The sequence below is a fragment of the Aythya marila genome, assembly GCF_965140915.1.
Source record: "Aythya marila genome assembly, chromosome: 22".
NCBI lineage: Eukaryota > Metazoa > Chordata > Aves > Anseriformes > Anatidae > Aythya > Aythya marila.
Window position 1 is genome coordinate 5,337,680 of NC_139063.1, and position 6,435 is coordinate 5,344,114.

Below are 6,435 nucleotides of genomic sequence, written 5' to 3' on the forward strand. Positions count from 1 at the left end.
CCCAGGTGACTTAGCCCCGTGCAGTACATTTGTGTCTGCTTGAACTCATTAAAACTTGTTCTTTGCTATATATTTATCATCATTCTCATGAAAACTGTTGTTTTTTTTTTCCTTCTCTTTTTCCTCCTTCACTCCCTTCCTTCTTTTTTCTGTTGGGCAGTGCTTTAGGACATGCTTTAGCCCTCCTGCAGAGCAGAGTGGCTCCAGTTTCTGGCTTCGTGGTATGGCTGGGCAGGGTGGCAGCTCTGCAGCCAGCATGCAGTGACAGCCAGGGGACACTCACACGAGATCTCCGGGGACTTGGGTGCCTTCTTGCAGCATATCAAATGTACTCACCAAGCTCCCTGCTTCACTCTCCCAGGTACTTTGCCCAGCCAGCATAGCCAGCCTTACCTGCTTTGGAAGAGGCTTCTCTTGATTGTTCATCACGAACCTACGAGTACAAATTCCACCTCAGTGCCAGGGAGTAGCTGTCCTGTAAGCCACCAAGGCTGTAGGGAGTACTGCAGGTCCATGGATGTGCACTGGAAACCTTCAGCCTGGCTGAGTGGATGCTCCCAAATGCCATGGAGGTCCCACGGTGACGCGTTTTTAGAGAAAGTCAGGAGTTCTGGGCAGCATGAGTATGAAATACAAGAAGCTGAATGCCCCTGGAGACACTGCTGCTGAGACAAGCTAAACTTATAACTTAAATCATCTGAGACATAAAAGCTTTTATGTCCAGCTCTCCCTCCAGAGCCAGGGATCTCTGCAGCACAATGACACGCCAGGGCAGGGCAGGGGCAGTGCAGCTGGGCCCTGTTGCATATTCCCATGGTTTTCTTTGGACTTTTACCAAACTTAACAGTTTATTACTGAAGTCCCAGGTTTTGGAGTCACATGCTTTTTTTTTTTTTTTTTTTTTTTTTTTTTTTCCTCCTCTGTGCTTCTCAGCCTTGCATTTTTGGAAAACAGTTTGCAAATGACAGCTAAGCACAGCTGGGGGAAGAAGAAAAGGGAAAGGACTCTTTTTTTTTTTTTTTTTTTTCTGTTTGGTGATTATAACAATGAGGTGGGGAAGAAGATGGACACATACTCTTCAAAAGACCAATGACAGTAGCACAAATCCTGCGCCGTGGCCATCAGGAAGCCAAAGGCAGCCTTGAGGTCTCCCTGGGACCAGCTGAGAGCCAGAGCCTCACCCAGCCATGGATAACTTGTGCTCCCTGCTATCCCACTGCTTCGACAGAAATGCTCACAGCCTCCAAGTCTCCCCATTGCCCTTTCACCATGGGGCAGCAGCACAGCCCTGCCTGATGGGAGGCTGGTGGGTCACGGACTCTTAGGAGGGCTGCAGACAGCCTTGGAAGCCTGCAACTAAGGTAGGATGGAGCCTGCTGCAATTACACTCCTACATATGCTGCTTTTCTGGCTCCCAGCAGGTCAACCGCCTGCACGTGGGCCATAGCCTCTCTTTTTTGAGTCAGAAGAGCACAGATTGAGCAGGGCCTCGTACAAGGGTCTTGCAGGTGTGCCTGCAGCCAGGGGTTCTCCATGCCGTGCTGGAGACCCTGGCAAAATCCAACACTTGGCTCCATTCACATCTCATCCCTGTTCACCTCCATAAATGTCACTGTGGCTCCTGTACAAACCATAGCACCTGCAAAGGGTGCTGTAAGATCCCTCTTGTCTGGACGACTTGTCTGGTCTCAGCAGGCTCTGCAGAGGTGGGCAGGCATCTCTACCCCTTATCTATATGTGGGGAGGTGAGAATGCAGAAATACCCCAGTTTGTGGCCACGCTGCTGGCCAGAAGGGAGCTGGGAAGGTAACCAGTGCTTGCAGATTCCCAGGCTGCTCATTTTACAAGGAGAGAACTCTTTACAAGGAAAACATGAAATTTATAGACTCTGAAATTACAATGTTGGCAAAAGGTGCCATCGCTGTAAGCTATATTTCTGCAATCCACTCCAAACCTGCCTACCTCCGAATTTCAAAGATACGTTTTTTTATACAGAGTAAATTTGAAATATGTTTGGTCCCATTACTTCCTGGTATGAGCTTTTGCAGATTCTGCCTCTTTTTCTTCCAGGATGGGAAATAAGTAACTTCTACAGAGTATAGCTCTGGGTGTCTCGCTACAAGAGACCTCCTGCGTCTTCTTGCCTTCATATGCGAACGCAAACCCATGGCAGCAGCTGGGAAACACTCCTTCAAGATAGCTTTTGCTTGTTGACAGAAGTAAAGATTTTATCATGCATTATCTCTGTGCTGAAGGGTTTGGGCTGAAGCCCCCAAGATGGGATCACCTGTTTGCTTAAAAGCAATATCTTTCATTCAGTCTCTCTTTAAGTATGAAGGGAAATATTTGCAAAGGTCTTTAACCACTGAAGGAGTTTGTCTGCATTTGCTTCAAGTGCAATTGCTGTAGGTTTTTGTTTGTTTGTTTTAATAAACAAAACAGAAGAGCAGCCACATCTCCTGGAAACGCTCTGTGATCTCAGTGCTGTTGGTGAATATTTACTAGCCTTGAGAAACTGAATGTGCCTGCAGTCTTGCCTGTTGTATTAATTTCCATGCTTTGAAGTGAGAGGAGGGCTTGTCCAGGGGTCAGGGCCTTGCTCTCCAGTCCAGCTCTGCACTGAACATTGCCAAGGACAGGAGACATTTCTGACGCCTCCCCTTGTCCCACCCTGGGGTTACGAGCTCTGAGCAGGACATCGCCTCACTGTCTGCCCCTGCCTTTGAGCCCTCACCCTGACCCAAACCTCTGTGATATTTATGCCTCCACAAAAACTTTGCCTTCCTGAGGTCACTACTGCAGCGGAAGGAGTGCAAAAGCCTAATATTAGTCCCCAAGCCTAAAAATTGTCTCTGTCCATGAGAGACAGCTCTGTCCCAGATGTTTCTCCATGGGCAGAGCTTGCACTGAGCACAACACCAAGTGACCGCCATCCCTCCAGGCCTCCGGAGATGTTCAGCGCTGAGGCAGCAGACACCTACAACACTCCTTTAAACACAGCAAGAAAGCTCCCTACTCAGGATGCAGTTTATATTAGGAAAAAGAGCCCTTAATGGAGTACAACATCCGCCTTCCTCATCAACATCACCTGGCAGAGCAAAGCAGCTCTGTGAGGGTAGAAACTTCAGCTCTGGAGGTGGGGAGAGACAGGTTGCTGGAACATTATCTCTGCCAGGAGCTTTTTTTTCCCCTCCAGACACACTGGGGCAATGTTACGAAGACATACAGTTTTCTTGTTGCTTTAATTCCAAGCAGCATTATGAATATAGACTCCAGTGTTTCAGAGCTCCTGCTTCCTAGCCTCCAGGAAACTGTCAGGTGAAAAGAGGAAGGAATGGGAGATATAAGGTGAACAGTGACTGCATGTTTTCATGTACCTCAGAGCAGGTTTTGGCTAAATCCTGCCACTTTGGGGTCCCTGTTGAACCAAGCCACTTGTGACAAATAACTGGTAATATTCTGATACCGTTTCTGGTTGTCTCCATTCCGGTGGGTGATCTTTGGGCTAAAAATGAGGCTGTTTTAGTGCATTTCAGAATAGATGCAATAAGTTCATCTAACTACTGGACAAAAAAAAAGAAAATTCCAGCTGCCAGCATTCACTGGAGGACCCACTGTAGAGCATGAAAATGAAATCTTTTCATGCTCAGGGAAAGCACAAAGTCTTAGATGAGGACTGAAGGCACCACAAGCTTCAAGCCCTGCATCTATCAGAACCCCCGGGGTACCTAGCACTATGTCAAACCACAATAATGTCTGGGGCATCTCTGGGGGGATACAGTTAAAAATAATATTTGGCTTTAAAAATTGGCCTGTTTAAACATCTTTCATTTACAAATCAGTTGCAAAAACAGGCTTTGCTTTTCCTTCTCCACATGAAGTATATTTTCTTTGGGGGTTGCCTCCCCTCAAAGCCAGTTTGTGGGCCCAGCTGAACGAAGGTGCAGGAGGATCAACTATTTCCTGCTAATATGAAAAGCCGGTTCATAATCTGAACCTGACTTTCCTTGAAAAGTGTACTTTCCCTTTGCAATTCCCCCATCCTTTTAGAGGCAGACAGAGGCTTGCTTGTGTATTTGAGCATACCATACCCAAACTTAGCTCACAACGTGTAAAAACAAATAGAAAGTGTGGCCCAGGCTGGACTATTGGCTTCAAATAGTCCTGCACTGCCTAAATGCCACTGCATACTTGGCCTCCAGCATTATCCTGAGTGGCCCCTTTCAGTGGTCTGCATACCAGGTCCTTCAGACACCCAGACTGCTGCTGAAAGATCAGCGTTGTAGGAAGTCAGTCTGCTCTGAGGAACACAGCCCTAGTTTTTCCATAGAGTTACGGGCATGTGTTATGTGCTTCTCGGAGCCTTGGCCTTGGCTCCTTCCTGGAAGCAATCCCAGACAAGATCTCTCATTTGAGGGGTCTCACTGCTTCAGCTCAGGGTCCCCAGCTTGATTCACAGCCTGCTGCAAACAGCAAGCATCTCCCATCAAGACGTCTCCTTCAGACAGAGCACGGGCAGAAGCTGAACCTAAGCCATGTGCTGGGCTCTTTTGCTCCTGCAGTGAAGACCTGACCAGGTTGGGTTGTGGTGCTTCTCACTGAGAGCAGCATGATGGAATCACTTAGGTTTTAAAAGACTTTAAGACCATCAAATCCAACTATTAACCTAGCAGTGCCAAACACGACTGTAGAACAGCCACTGTGAATAAACTGGAGCCACCAAATTGCCCATGTTACTCAGAAGGGAATCAGCACAGCTGCGCGTTCCCTGCCTAAATCTTTATGCCCCATTCACACCCACGTTCAGGCATGCACTGCTCTATGTAAGGACAATTACTGAAGAAGTGAAAACCCTGCAAGCGGAAGGTCAGGTTAGAAAGATAAAGTTTTCAGTCTAGATGAGGAAACAAAGTACAAAGATATTAAGAAACTTTTCCCTGCGAGACAACAAGCCTACAACAGAGCTGGCTTGCACCTCGGCTTCCGATGTGCAAAACCCCTAACACCTGTAAGAGTCTCCCAATTTCCATGCAGCCCTGATCCTGGTTAGTCCTGGGCCTGGCCCCAGTCAATGGAAATGTTGCTTCTGTCCTTCCTAATTGGCTTGCTCCAAAGCATCGCTTAATATATTTGCACTTTAGAAGAAGCCAAACAACAATGTGAGAGCCTTAATGAGAGAGGTGCTGCATGCCAGCAGAGCAATAAATCTCCGGCAGAGGCTGGCATTAGGTTTGATACCGCAAATTCCTGTTGCAAACCAGTTGGGCTCAGGCATCTGCCACTGCCAGGAAAAAGGGAGAGTTTGGTTAAGTGGCTGACAAATGGCTTCTGCTTGTCAAGTCTCATAATTAAACTAAATGCACTTCCCTTTCAGATCTTTTTGCAAAAGAAAGTTTGTGAAAACGCAGCTTGCAAAGGACACAAGAGAAGCAAGAAGCTGTGCAGTCACTGAGAGGCTGCTGCTGGTTGCCAGATTGCAGGTAAAGGCTCTGGGGGGCCAAGGGAGCATGTCAGGCTTTCTCCACAAGTGAGATTTGCAGCTGCTTGTGAGCTACAAACAGCTCTGCATCATGGGATCCTACCTTGGATCAACATGGAGGGTGCTCACAGCTTAAAATATTCCCCATTCAGTGAGTTTTGCCAGCCTGGACTTTAGTGACATCTCTGCCTGAGTCCATCCAGCTGAACCCCACTGCAGCCGTCCTGCCACAGGGGCAGGTGGTTGGGTTCCTCCTTTCCCTCTGCAAAGCCTCCTGTCCCCCCAACAGTGCTTTAGTGGTAACAAGGTGAAACCTTGCATTCAGATAGAATCACAATGCAACTTGTGAAATACACCAACATGATTTAAAAAATGGTTTCAAATACACTTTGAACAAAGGTGAAAAACAGTGAGAATGGCAGTCCATCTGTGCTTTTCTGCCTACGTCTTACTGAGCAGACTGTGTTTCATCAGGGATATTTGGGGAACAGATCTTTGTGCAAACACTGGGGACGTGGCCATGGATGGGCTCGTAGCAGCAGCATCGCTGGGTTTCAGCACACTCCAGCCTGGCTCAGTGCGTCATGCTGACCTGCTTCCTCCCAGCTCCCCCTGCTAAGCCCAGCAGTGAAGGTTTTCATCCTGACAGATTTCTAGACCTGATGATAATATTCAGCGAAAGGTATTTGCAAGTGTCAGGTATTATTAATTTCTGAATATGAAAACTGGAACCCCCTCCCAATAGTCCTGTGTAGCCAGAAGCTCTCTGAGGGCTCAGAAGACAAAATGATCATTTTGCTTATTCAGAGTGACAAGAGTGATCTATCCATTAAAGTGACTTTCATCCATCAGTTCATTATGCTTTATGTCTATGCTGATGCGTGTTTTGCCATTTGCTACTTTTTATCGCCATTATGTGACATGCTTTATTCATTGCACCAGGATTTATATCTGGC